Genomic DNA, 14,278 nt, shown 5'->3' on the forward strand with positions numbered 1-14,278 from the left:
TTATTATTTCCAATGGAAATGTCTAATGCAGCAGTCTTTGTTGGTCTGTTTAACCTATTTTTCAGATCTTAAAGATGATTTTTATTCCTAATGTATTTATAAAATATGATAGACAAAATAATTTAAGCCAGGGAATTTGCAACAGATGGTTTGCAAATATGTGTTCCATTTGTTTCTCACAGATAAGCCCTTCTAAACATGTCTTTCATGAGCCTCACTGAGGCAAAGTCAGGGTCAGTGTCAGTCAACTTCACCTTCCTCACAAAATAGGGAGATCATGGAAGAAAGTGGTTATGGCTTTAGATAACTTAGAAATTTTCTGAAAGTTTTTCCTTGCACACACGCACCCACAGGCACGCATGTGTGTGCATGCACGTGCACACACACACACGCACACACGGTACTTCCAGAGAAAGTTTTACTTTTCAAATGCACAGAGATAACAATTCTCCTATGCAAGTATATCCAATTTAACTCTTGCTTTTGCTGGACTCTTTTATTAAACACAATGGGTTGTTTAGGAGGGGACATTTTATAGTTTTGGTTTCCTATAGCTTTCTTTGACAGGTCATCTCAACAATGTCAAGAATGCATAAATGAGGGAAATCAAAGGGTAGAGAGAACACAGAGATGAGGGGAAAAACTTCAACACTGTTACAATCTGCCCATTTCCACCTTAAGCTAGCCTTACCTACTCAATAAAGTGTTCTGTATATAAAGCAAAAAGAAAGTTTCATTCAATTATGAATAGAATGAATCAATATTTGTGCATGTTGTTGGTGGTGATGGTAATAGTGATGATATGAAATGTTCAAAAAATGGAGGGGTCATAAATCCCAAATAGGCACAAGTGCCTATCTTGTAAGAAAATGCTATATCTTAAGGTTAATGCCTCAACCTTGTTCCCTTCAGTGACTTTTGCTTTGAAAGGTCTTTGAAAATTTTGCTTACAGTGAGTTTTCAGCCTTAGAGTTTTACAGCACAGATAGCCTTCCCAAGATATCAACATCTTCAGGCTGACCTTGACATCATTCAGGTGGCAACATTATACCCTTGACATCCATACAAGAACAGCTATACGTGACTACACAGTAAACTCACATTCAAGTTTGGCAGTGTCACTTCTTAAAACGTTACAGTAAAAAATATTATGGATTTCATGTGTCTATCATGTGTGGCTGGATTCCATAGTACTTTTCCACTTCAAGTCTGGCCTTGTTGACGAGAGAAGAGCAATTTGAAAGGGGAAAACACCAAAATTTCCAAATGTTAAAACTTCATATGAATTTGGTCACAAGGCATAGGATTTGTCTCTAATCATTTTTTTTATTAATAGAAGTAGTAAAAAATAGTCTTTATTCAGTTATCTTATTTGTAAAATATCGCAATACTGATAAAGTGTTATTTTCAGCTTGCTGTGAATGGAAGAAAGTACCACGACAAAATCAATCAAAATGAAGATAAAGTCACTAATTGTGACTCAGAGTGATCTCTAACCTCTAATACTAGAAACTCAATTCTTTCATGAATAGTTCTTAAGCCAAGAAGAGTAAACTGTTGATTCATGTCAGCACTTTGTCTATAAAACGTAACATAATGTGTACTTGGGTACTTGGGAATAGCTATTTTTTTTAAAGGTTGCCATCACCCAATTTCCCACCACAATAACAAGAAAATCTAGTTTCTAGACATTGTGCCATAGCACACTGTTGCTATAATTACAACCCATGACACTCTTGGCGAGTCTACTGGGTACCCCATCTGTTTGTCAACAGCATCCTTGAAGTAGAATATTGCAGTAAAGCACATAAAGCTTCCATGATCCCATTGTTACTGTAGGTCCACAAGAAATGTTCTTTGAACTCAGCTCTTAATTAAAACGTAGTAGGGATGGAATTGAGTACAAATGACCAAAGTCAGCTACCTGGCTCTTATTTCTTGGGAGAGCTGCCTGATATCTAGCACCAAGAATAGCAACTGCTTTGTAGAAATCCCCATTAGTATTAGCATATTCACATGGAAGCAAGACGGCCTTCTATCAATATATGCATAAAAAGCATCCTCTCAGTGGAAAAACTGCAATAATATTTAAGAAAGAAAGCAATTCATGTTTTGTATGTCAATGCAAGGTAGCATTTAATAAATGGCATAGGAATGGAGAAATTATGTACCATGGACTTCAAAGTAAGTAAGATTAATTCCACCTGGGAAGACTCAAAGAGGCATCATGAAAAAGGTAAAATTTGATGTATGTTTTAGAGAACAGAGATGCCAAATACGTGTCTGTGAAACTTGCATATGTTTGTATGGCAAATGTAGGAAATGTGCTCTGAGCAGTTTTTCTTACATCAATCAAGAATGGGAATAGGATTGCTGCTAACTTTTGTGGACCTATACATAGTCCAAGCAAGCTTATCTGTGGGGATTCATTTCATGAGAAGCATAAGAGGCTTGACGGTGTGTTTGGGAATGAAACCTATTATTTGGGAGCAATCTCATAAAAATTAAACTCATTAGTGCTTTAGAAAGATTAATGGATACATTGGCTAAAAAGAGAAGACACGGCATTAGCTCAGTATTCTGTATATGAGATCATAGTGATTTGAACCAAAGCGTTGGTGACAGATATTGGAAAAAGAAAGAGAAGCAAAAGAAATTTCAGATTAAAAATTGTAAGCAAACTGCAGAGGATATAAGTAGAGATTAGATTTATGAACGAGGAAACCATAAGAAAGTAAGAAGTCTGTGTGGATAAATGTTATTTTTGATGAACACTTGAATTGTGGTTTAGATAAGAATTTAGAAAATGATATTAATCTGTCTTGGGAATTTGAAGTTTTAAGTAAAGTAAAGCATACTTTTTTTTTTTTTTTTTGTCTTTTACACCCTTACTGATGAAAATGGTCTCTACACTGACAAGAAAAACATTATTTGAGGTTTTTTAATGTGTTGGCGTATACCCTCAATTTAGTATTTCATTGCATTATAGCCTACGGAAGCATCTTCTGAATACCAAAAATCTCCGTACAACAGTAAGAGCTGCAAAGTTTACAAAAATGCTCATTAAAGTAATTAGGAAATTAGAAAGAGAAACAGGCCATGTTCATGAAAAAAAGTGAATGATAAAAAAAATTTGAATTTGCAATTCCTTGCATTATTTAGATTAAAATGTACTCTATTATACTGGATATGTATTTTAATTCAATTATTGCATTTTTTATTTTTTCACAATTCTCTATCTTATTCATATATGCTTACAACTAATCCAGTCTTTTAAAATTTATCTTTTTTTTTTTTTTTTTTTTTTTTTTTTTCTGTGCTCAAAGGAAGCAACCATAAAATAGGGCAAAAATTCTTAACTTGAAATCAGTAGACTGAGGTGGGCAGATCACCTAAGGTCAGGAGTTCGAGACCAGCCCGGCCAACATGGTGAAACCCCATCTCTACTAAAAATACAAAAATTACCAGGGCATGGTGGTACATACCTGCAACCCCAGCTACTAGGGAGGCTGAGGCAGAATTGCGTGAACGTGGGAGGCGGACGTCGCAGTAAGCTGAGATTGAACCACTGCACTACAGCCTGGACAAAGAGCAAGATCCTGTCTCAAAAAAAAAAAAAAAAGAAAGAAAGAAAGAAAGAAAGAAAAACAAAAGGAAAGAAAGAGATGTATCAGTAGACAAATGATGCCTAGGGTACCTAGGAGGGAGCATGCAAAATGTTGTCCAGGAGTCAGTTTCCCGGGCAGATCTTTCTGCAGATTATAAAAATAGTCGTCAGTTTTTTGCACGAGTACATGTTTGTCTATGTACCACTCACAGCACGAAAATGAGTTTTAACTTTCTTATGAAGTGGGGAGCAGAATTTTGTCTCTGCAAATGGTTAAGTAGTAATCGCAATAAATTCTAACAGCTAACTCCTAAAGGCCCCCTTTGACATTTCCCACTCTAAACACAGGTCCAGTTCAGTCCACAAAATTGGTGACTGTCCTCTTGTTATAATATTACTTCTTGAAAATTCTTCTCCTACTAGGTTGGCTCATTATGTGAAGTATCATTTGATGCCGTGGTGAAGAGAGTTACGTTAGGATAAATTTCCTCCTTTAATTAACGCTTTACCTGCACTCCTGCCCTCTTTCCTCCTCAGCATACTGGTTGCATGATATGCTCCCATTCTTTCATAACAAATTTTTATCCTAAGCATTTACATTTCCTCAGGTCTCACATTTGAAAAATACTGCAAAACAGAATTCCTCCCTTGACTCACACATTTCCCCATAAAGCTTTATTTTTTATCTCCTCTTTAAAGTCAGAATTTTCCAGGTGTCAGAAAATGTCACCTCTACTTTCTCATCTTCCATTGCATAATCACCTATCCCATTGAAATTCCATTCTGTTCCCACTCTACCAATAAATCTACCCTTTTGAAGAATGCCAGGTACCTCCTTGTTGCTGAATCAAATGGGTATTGATCTCAGTTCTAGCATTACTTGATTTCTAGGTTACATTTGGCATTGTTGGCATGTCTCCTCCTTCTTCCAATACTTTCTTCCTATAGCTCGTGTAACATTTCTGATTTATTTTCTTCTACTACATGTGACTGGTCCATCCCAATCTCATTTGCAGGCTCCTCTTCCTCTGGGCATTCATAAAACTCTTACGTTCTTCAAGGTTAAATCCTAGACCCACCTTTCTTCTCCCTCTTTACATTTTCTCACATTCAGCAATCCATAAAGACAGGGAAAACAATAGGAGCAGTTGGAAGACAGCAAGACAGCAGTGCAGGTGAAGAGATTTGGAGACTTAGAGGGAGTTATGCTATTTGCTGTATCTCTGTTCTATTTATTGAGATAGAAAATATGATAGGAGGACTGGGTACAGTGGTTCATGCCTGTAATTCCAGCACTTTGGGAGGCCGAGGAGGGTGGATCACTTCAGCTCACGAGTTTGAGACTAGTCTGGGGAACATAGCGAGACACAGTTTCCAAAAATAATAAATTTCTGTATTTTTAAAAATTAGCCAGGTGCAGCCCTGGGGTTTATGGTTGCTACTTCAGAGTCAGTCATCCCGAAGCTCTATATCACATGAATGGTATAAAGAACACAGTGGGCACTCACTCAATTTTGCTTAAAGAATGAATAGATGAAATTGTGTTGTTTTTATCATTGCTGCTGTTGTGGCATATATAATACTTAATATGACCTTGATTACTCTGAATTCTCATCCTGACTCCTTGAAATAATGAAAGCTGCAGAAAGTTCACTGTTCAGAGAACGAGTAACGTTGTTCTTATCCTCCTGCCCACTCCCCAAAAAGTCATCCTTGATTCTGCTGGGTATTTTGTTATCACAAAGAAATGCATTTAATCAAATACTTTCTGCACATGGGACACAGATAGTCAATATGTGGTAAACAAGTCTGTTTCAATATAAAGCGGGGACACTGTGTTTCTGAGAAATGCATTGATCTCAAATGGCAGAGTTAGTCTTCTTTTGTGAGAAGAATCTTTCAAATAAAGCTAGTTAAACGTTTGAAGGTGTCAACACTTTGATGTTTCAAAGCCTCAATTATTCAAGTACCACAGAGCTGAGCATTGTATGTCTGCCAATGTCACATTTAAAAAGCTCAGATGGCTAAGATGCCATGTTCCGTTCAAGTCTTCTGATATTTGAAATTAAGAGAAGAGCCCTTTCATTTCAGCAACTCCTAAGGCTTTCCCATTCTTCATGCTGTCGCTCTGAAACTCAGCATTCATTAAATACTTGCTTGTAATTTGAATACATTGTTAATAGAGTGGACAGCTTCCGAGGTTGGAAGTTCAACATATACTCTAGGGCAGAGGAAAACTTTTGATAGCTCTGATTGAGATTGGTTGTTGAATCAAGGGCCTGATTTGGAGCCAGAGTTGTATTAGACAAGTTATCCAAGAGGAGTACGTAGAATGTTTTTATCCTTTGCAGCATCTGCCCAAGCTACAACCATGCTTCAGCATATGGCATTCAAAAAATATGCTGCCCTTCTCCCAGATGGGCTTGATAATCTTTCTCAAGAAATTAGTGCAAATACTGTGATATTCTAACACCATTATAAAGCATTGCTTTATACCATTCATGTGATGTAAAGCTTCGGGGCCACTGGCTCTGAAGTAACAACTATAAACCGCAGGGCTGCACCACCTTTCGTATGCCAAATACTTTTAAATAAATCTCTAGTGTAATTTGTTTCAAAGGTATACTTCCGTAGCCTCAAAGCATCTGTCATTTGCATTGGTCTGAAGTTGCCTGAAAATGACATTGGATTGAATAGACCTTGTGGTAAAAATTAATTTTAAGTATTTTGGGGAAATAATACAAGAAGCATATTAGATGTGTGTTCAGTCATACTGACGAATGAAGTTGCGATCTCCAACTTTTACATTCAGTTGCCTGAAAACTCCAGGTTTTAATAGGTACTGAATAGGAAATTGCTTGATCAGGAAGTTTAAAAAGTATCTACACTAAACATTATTGTAAAATGATTTCTCCCAGACACAATTTTCAAAAATGCCTAAAAGTAAACATTCAAATTATCTATCTATACTACCATTATTTTTTGATGCCATACTTACGTCTTTTCCAGTCCGAGATGCATTTTCCTACCTTTGAGGCTCTGCTCACCATAATGCTCAGATCCACATCAGCTTCTCTGCTGTAATAGACCTCACCTACTCTTTGGGAATCTGCTAGAATGAGTCTTCTACAAAGGATTTTCTTACTATCCAAACCAGAATAATCTCTCCTGCCTCACATTTATATTACTTACCATCCGCTGCATTTATTTGGCATTAAGGCATCCATTGCCTTGTGACATCTGTTCTATTTTTGGCTGATATTGCTGTTGACCTTTTTATGTACGTATCTTGTCTCTCTAACTGGATGGAATGCTCCTTGAGGACAGGGTCATGAATTGAATCATAGATTCTTACACCTTGAAGAAACTTTAAAGATCAAACAGTTCAACACCTCATTTTATAAATGAGAAAAAAAGAGTCTGCTAGAAGTTAAATAACTGATTTAAGGTCAAACGATCATTTAGTTAAGAGGGCTGGAAATAGAGTTCCTGGCTTAAAATATCTTGCTGTCCACAGTGTGCTCCACTATAACTTTCACAATGTATTAGAGTTGAAATGGGCATTCGTAATCCAACCTCCTCAATTTAAAGAGTGGGAAACTGAAACCCAGAGAGGCTGTGAAATATTTGCCTATGCCATATATTGAGTTAATTCTAGAAGTCCTGGGGCTACAATTCAGATTTTCTGTTAGCACAATGCTTTGCCCACTGACCTAAACTCCCTTCATCTTCTGTATTTCTCAAACTTCTATATACAGAGTAAATACCTATTAAGCATCTACTAAAATTTATACATAAATGATGTAATTGTCTTTTATACACAACTTGAATCTCCTAAGACAAAATAGAGTGAAAAACAGAGAAAGACTAGCTGTATGTAAAAATGGGTAAATTCAGGGATACCAGTGTTTGCTGAAAAAAATATGCTGCCTTTCCTATAGCTTTTTCTGGAGTCAGAGTCTCACTTTTGTTTATGCCAGCAGGTCTATTTTTTCACAGAACCCTCAATCTGTTTAGGATTCAGGTGGGGTTATCTGTTCCTTTTCAACTTATCTTCACCCAGTGGTTTTTGCTTAAGTATGAAGAATTCTTACTTTCCGAATCTCATATGCAGAAAAAGCCTACACCAGGAGTACATAATCCTTTGCCAGGTGAAGTGCATAAGAGGGTGCCAATTGTCATCACCATGACAATGCACTTAGCTGCCAGAAACACCTAAAGTTTTCAGGGTTTTTTAATATTAACATCATAAAATGAAAACTCCATCTTTTCAACTCCCAAAAATCCATCATTCTTTCCACTTAAACTTGATTTATAAATTGTGTTTTGTTAATCCCTTATGTTTAATAAAACTGAATACTGGATTCAGAAATTTATTGCAGGCCGGGCGCGGTGGCTCAAGCCTGTAATCCCAGCACTTTGGGAGGCCGAGACGGGCGGATCACGAGGTCAGGAGATCGAGACCATCCTGGCTAACCCCGTGAAACCCCGTCTCTACTAAAAAATACAAAAAAAAACTAGCCGGGCGAGGTGGCGGGCGCCTGTAGTCCCAGCTACTCGGGAGGCTGAGGCAGGAGAATGGCGTGAACCCGGGAGGCGGAGCTTGTAGTGAGCTGAGATCCGGCCACTGCACTCCAGCCTGGGCAACAGAGCGAGACTCTGTCTCAAAAAAAAAAAAAAAAAAAAAAAGAAATTTATTGTGATCCTGAGAAGGAACTGCATCTTATAAAAAGAAGCAGCTCTGTCACTGATTAACTGGGCAATTTTAACCAAGTCATAAATATCTCTGGGCTTATTCCTTCATACGGCTAAAACAAACAAAAACAGACAAACGCAAATGCAAATGTTTGACGAAAGGATCTCTGTTCCTTCTCTCTTGATAGCTGGATCAAAATGGTAGACTGAAGATTTAAATCTACCTTCCCACTTGGCAAAAACATTGAAAATGGTAGAAAACTTATTTTATACATTTCAATCCAAGGAGTTCTAGTAATAATGAAAGTTATATTCGGAATGCCAGAGGATGTTAGGAGATCTTGGAAGATAGCAGCTAACATTTGTGGAGGACTTACAGTTGCTTTATCTAATTAATCTAGCACAGCAATTGCATGAGGCAGTAGCTGTTATCCTCATTTACAGGTGAAAAATTGGAAGCCCTGGGTTTGAAATAATATGTCCCAGAGTGTACAGTGAGTTAGTCACAAGCTGTGCTTTGCAGTCAGATTCAGGTATCAGAGCCTGTACTCTCAACCCTTGTTTCCAATTGTCTCTCAGGGACAATCTCTGGACAGCCCATGTGTTCAGGCTGCTGTAGAAAGGAGATCAGAATGACCTAAAGCTTCCCTCTTCACAAAAGAAAACAACTTCAACGTAAGAAAGTGTCCAGACTCACTATAAAGAACTAGAAGGCAGGTAGGAGGGTGGACTGCTGTGGATACAAAGTGTTTGGTTAAAACCGACGTAATCATTAACAATTCTACTTGAAACTTCAGGATGCTAGATCTAAGCCTGATGTTTATTTTCAGTGAGGATATTCATTCTCTTTATTCCGTTCTCAGTTGATATTCTGTTTTCTGTGCATTACATCCTGCGACCATTTTCACCCATCTCTTAGTGTCCTCTACCTTCCTTTGAATAATTTACTGAAGAATAATTGAGAATTCCAGTGTATACCCATCACTACCCTAGCTTCTATCTACAAGCAATGCAAAATAAATATGAGACAAATACAGAATTCACAAATGTTATGATTTCATCTGGAGAAAGAAAGCCTTTGCTAGAGGACAATTGCACTGTGGCATGAAAACTTGAGTGGGACCTTATGTTTTGGTTGTTGTTGGTGGTGGTGTTTTTGAGATGTCACTCAGGCTGGAGTGCAGTGGCACAATCTTGGCTCACTGCAGCCTCCACCTCCCAAGCTCAAGTGATTCTCCTGCCTCAGCTTTTCAAACTAGCTGGGAGTTAAGATACATGCCACCATGTCCAGTTAATTTTTTGTACTTTTTAGTAGAGATGGGGTTTTGCCACGTTCTCCAGGCTGGTCTCAAACTCCTGATCTCAGGTGATCCACCCTCCTCAGCCTCCCAAGGTGCTGGGATTACAGGCGTGAGCCACGGCACCTGGCCTGTTATGCTGTAAATTCCATGATTGGAATATTGATCCAAATGACATATAGTCATGTCTCTGATATTGAGAATCACCTAACTGGCTGAGACCTAGTTACTTTATTTGTGAAATGGGGAAACTGGACTAGTTTATCTCTAAAATTTATCCCTTCAAGTTTTTGTTACATCTTGAAGGCACCATTTTTATTGTCTCTATTTAGTTGCATTACATATAAAGTTTATAGTAGATAATGTTCAAAGTTTTTGGTAAAGTATTTGGGGTTCCTCAAATAAATTGCAATTTGCAGAGGCGGAGCTCTTCAGGAAATGGTCTGCCATTCTGTAGCTAAAATTAATTTTTTCTAATGACTTACTTAGGAGAAGAGCTTGACTCTTTCAAGTGCTCTTTGCCCAGTGAGGGGAACCTATAATTTTTAGAATAGCTTAGTAGATGTTGAGAGCTTGTTTTCCTTAAAGTAAATGACAGAGTTGATGGCTGCATCCTCTAAGGTCTATGCTGCTTATTGATTACCTCATCTTTAAATGCCCAGTCTATTCATGTTTTTATCCATTTCATTTTGGCTTCAAATGTCTTAGTCCTTTGTTCCTTTATCTTGATTTGTTCTCCCTTTCTCTCCCACATCATATTTAGTCTTTGAGCATTCTTAAGTCTTAGCTATTGTTTTGGCACTACTCAAAAGAAGTTGAGTGGAAATTTGCTCTTTTCTATTGTAATTATCCTTGCTCAAAATCTTTGATGCCAGATCCTCATATATTTCATTTGTTTATATGTATTATTACGTATAATGAATAATTTTGGATTCATAGCTTTCACATTATAGGTTTTCATTTTGCAGTTCACCTGTATCAAGTGCTTACCTTCTAGTACTTTGGATTTAGACACAGGAGTACGACACATGTTCGCTATAGCTGTACATGTACTTCAAGGTTTGAAGCCTTGCTGAAGATAATTTTGTTAAATTGAGTTTATTCTTTTTTTATTGTTAATGGGAGCCATCAGAATAAAAGGGTTTATTTGGAATGACAAGAAGGAGTATTTGACAAAATTTCCAGCTTAAGACTATAAAATAAATCCCAGGAATCATAATTATTAAGTATTAATATAATTCTTCAAAACTGATTAGCTCTACCAGGCAGTGAATTCCACACAACCACTAAGAGATTCCTTAATACTCTGTGGCTAGTAATACAAAACCATGACTTGCCATTTCCAAAAATAATTCAACACTAAGGTTTCAATTGCTAATCAGAAAAATGTGAGGATTAAGATAAATTATAAATGCATTTTTTCAAATCTCTTGCATTTCTATTTATTGAATCCATGCTTCTGTGTACTAACAGGCTTAATTTGTCTAAACTAGAGTCCATCTACAAATTTACCCTAAAAGAACTATTTAAATAGAGAATAGAGATACTTGTGATTTATTATATACTCTCTCTCTCTCAAAAAAAAAAAAGCTTAGTTAATTAAAAAAGCTCCGGGTCACTATAAGTTTTAATTAAGTTTTAGCCATAATTTTAGATTGTTAAAAAGGCCAGGGGAAGGTAGAAAATAAATATAGCCAGCAAGCTAGAGCCACTTTAATATTCCTGGTTTATTAAAATCTATTCAAGTCTTTGATGGTCTATGAAATCATAGAGTTCTATCAGTTATGATCTCAAAAGATTTCTGAAACATTTTTTAAGCAAGAAGTAAGCAAATTATGGGTTTGTCTTTTAAAATGTGTTTTATTATGTCATTACTTCAAATAATGTCAGTAACTCAGTACCAGTTTGAATGGTTATGGAACATTTGTAATTCAAGGGGGTGTGATTATCATTGTATATTCTGGTATAAAAAAAGACTTTAGCCAGATTACTTTTTATCGGCTCATGAATTTAGATGCAGTTCTTTTAGTTCCATAATGCAGCTGTCTAGGGGTAGATATATGCAACTCTCCAGATTGGCTGCCATTGAAAACTTGTAGTCTGAAATTTGATAGTTCAGGGCAGGGAGGCATTGCAGGCTCTCATAGGGAAAACATTTTGAAACAAATAGCTACAACAATGACAAAAAAATGAGATTTGAGTTAGCTGTTTCCCAGGTGATATTTTTGTTCTCCATCTATACATATAATACAGCGGAAAAAAGCAGCCGTCTTTGCGTTTATTTCTACTGCCAGTCTGTATATGATAAATGTCAATTTCTCCAAACATCCAACAGAAAGGGCCTCCTTGACACTAAGAATCATTCACTTAACTGACAAATTCACACTGTCCATTTAATGTGGCTTTATTAGCATTAGCAGTCAGCAATTCTGAGTCCATCGGCTGATAAAGAATGACGCATTCTCCTTTCATTAAAGCTCATTTAAGAAAATAATTCCTTATCTTCAAAGGCTAACAAGCACACTGTATACTCTTTTCTTAAAAAGGTGTACAACGAGTAAAAACAAAGAAACAGATTTGATTATACCCTCTGAATCAGGGGTCCCCAACCTCCCAGGCTGCAGACTGACACTGGTCTGCGGCCTGTTAGGAACTGGGCCGCACAGCAGGAGGTGAGTGGTGGGCAAGCTAGCATTACCACCTGAGCTTCGCCTCCCATCAGATCTGTACTGCCATTAGATTCTCATAAAAGTGTGAACCCTATTGTGAACTGTGCATGTGAAGGATCTAGGTTGTGCACTCCTTTTGAGAATCTAATGCCTGATGATCTGAGATAGAACAGTTTCCTCCCAAAATCATTCTCCCCTCCCCCATCCATGGAAAAACCATCTTCTATGAAACCAATCCCTGCTGCCAAAAAGGGTAGGGACCATTGCTCTGAATGATGACAGAGCACTGGTACAATGGAGGAGGACTGAGGTTCACAATTCGTTCAGCTATTGTATCTTTTCAATTTAAAAGTTTTCATGCAGTATTCTCAATCATGACTAATCACAGGTGTGCCAACTAGAAAGTAAAGCTATTGGAATTATTGATACTATAAACTGTTAAACAACAACAACAACAAAAATCACTGATACTTGCTAAAGCATGGTAAAGAAGATTTTATTCATGACCCTAGTGATAGGTATAGGGACCACTGCAATAGGATTTTGCATAGAAATTTGTCTCAACACCAAATGCAGCATGGGGAGGTAGGAACTGATAGTCAAGGAGCAGCGTAGGGGTCAGTGGATAGAAAATTACTAAGAGGAAACATCAGGGGTAAATGGGATTCTGGCTAAACTGACCTTCAACAGTCTTGCTGAAGACAAGTGAGGATGATCTTCCATATTTATATCAACCAGTATAGTCTACTACACCCCTAGCCTATTGACCCTCCTCCATTACTGAAAACCTATATGGAAACCTTTATAGGCACAAACCTATACAGCATGTTACTATACTCAATACTTTAGGCTGTAGGAGAATGAGGAAACTAATTAGATATCAAGAGTGCTCAGATAGCAAGAGTGAGATGTTCTTGCTAAGTTAACTTGGCAGGTAGACTGAAGTTTGCTCAAAGGATCTTTGTCAAAGTCACATATGAGAGAGAGAAGTCATAGCAAGACTATCAGTGAGACTAGACTGTAATAAAATAAGACATCAGATGTGTGGCTTTAAGGCCTTGAAATCCTCAATCTGAGACTTCTTTGGCATACTTGTCCCCCATCTTTCCTCTCCTTGTAGAATCTAGTAGCCTTCTGTTCTTATACTAGATGAGAGATATCTAACGAAGGCCCGATTGATGGGAGAGGGAATCCAAGGTGAACAAAGTCTGCAATTTTTTTTGAAGGGCAATGGAATTTGCTGCATAGTAGTAGCTGGGAAATTAAAAAGCAAGCAGTAATGTCAAAGGATAGAGCCTGAATGTTAGCAAAGAGGTAGAAATCACACATGAGAAGAGAAGAGCAAGCCCTACTGCCAAAGGATATACACTGATATGCCACATGACTTTTCAGTCAACAGTGGACTGCAAATATGGAATTGGTCCCATATGATTATAATACTGTATTTTTACTGTATCTTTTCTGTTTAGATATGTTTAGATGCATACTCACCATTATGTTTCAATTTCCTAAGATATTTAATACAGTAATACGCTCTATAGGTTTGGGCCAAGGATCAATAGGTTGTACAATATAGCCTGGGGTGTATTAAGCTATACTACACAGGTTGATATAAGATTGGAACATGATGTTCACACAATGAAATCGCCTAAGGACACGTTTCTCAGAACTCCTCGCAATCGTTAAGCGATATATGACCATAGTGTCATCATTAACATCAGAAAAGTTGGCCAGGCACGGTGGCTCATGTCTGTAATCACAGTACTTTGGGAGGCCGAAACGGGCGGATCACCTGAGGTCAGGAGCTCGAGACAAGCCTCGTCAACATGGCAAAATCCCATCTCTACTAAAAGTACAAAAATTAGCTGGGTGTGGTGGTGGGCACCTGTAATCCCAGCTACTCAGGAGGCTGAGGCAGGAAAATTTCTTGAACCCAGGAGTTGGAGGTTGTAGTGAGACGAGATCGCACCACTGCACTCCAGCCTGGGCAATAAGAGCAAGACTCCATC

Source organism: Macaca nemestrina, chromosome 19, assembly GCF_043159975.1.
Source record: "Macaca nemestrina isolate mMacNem1 chromosome 19, mMacNem.hap1, whole genome shotgun sequence".
NCBI lineage: Eukaryota > Metazoa > Chordata > Mammalia > Primates > Cercopithecidae > Macaca > Macaca nemestrina.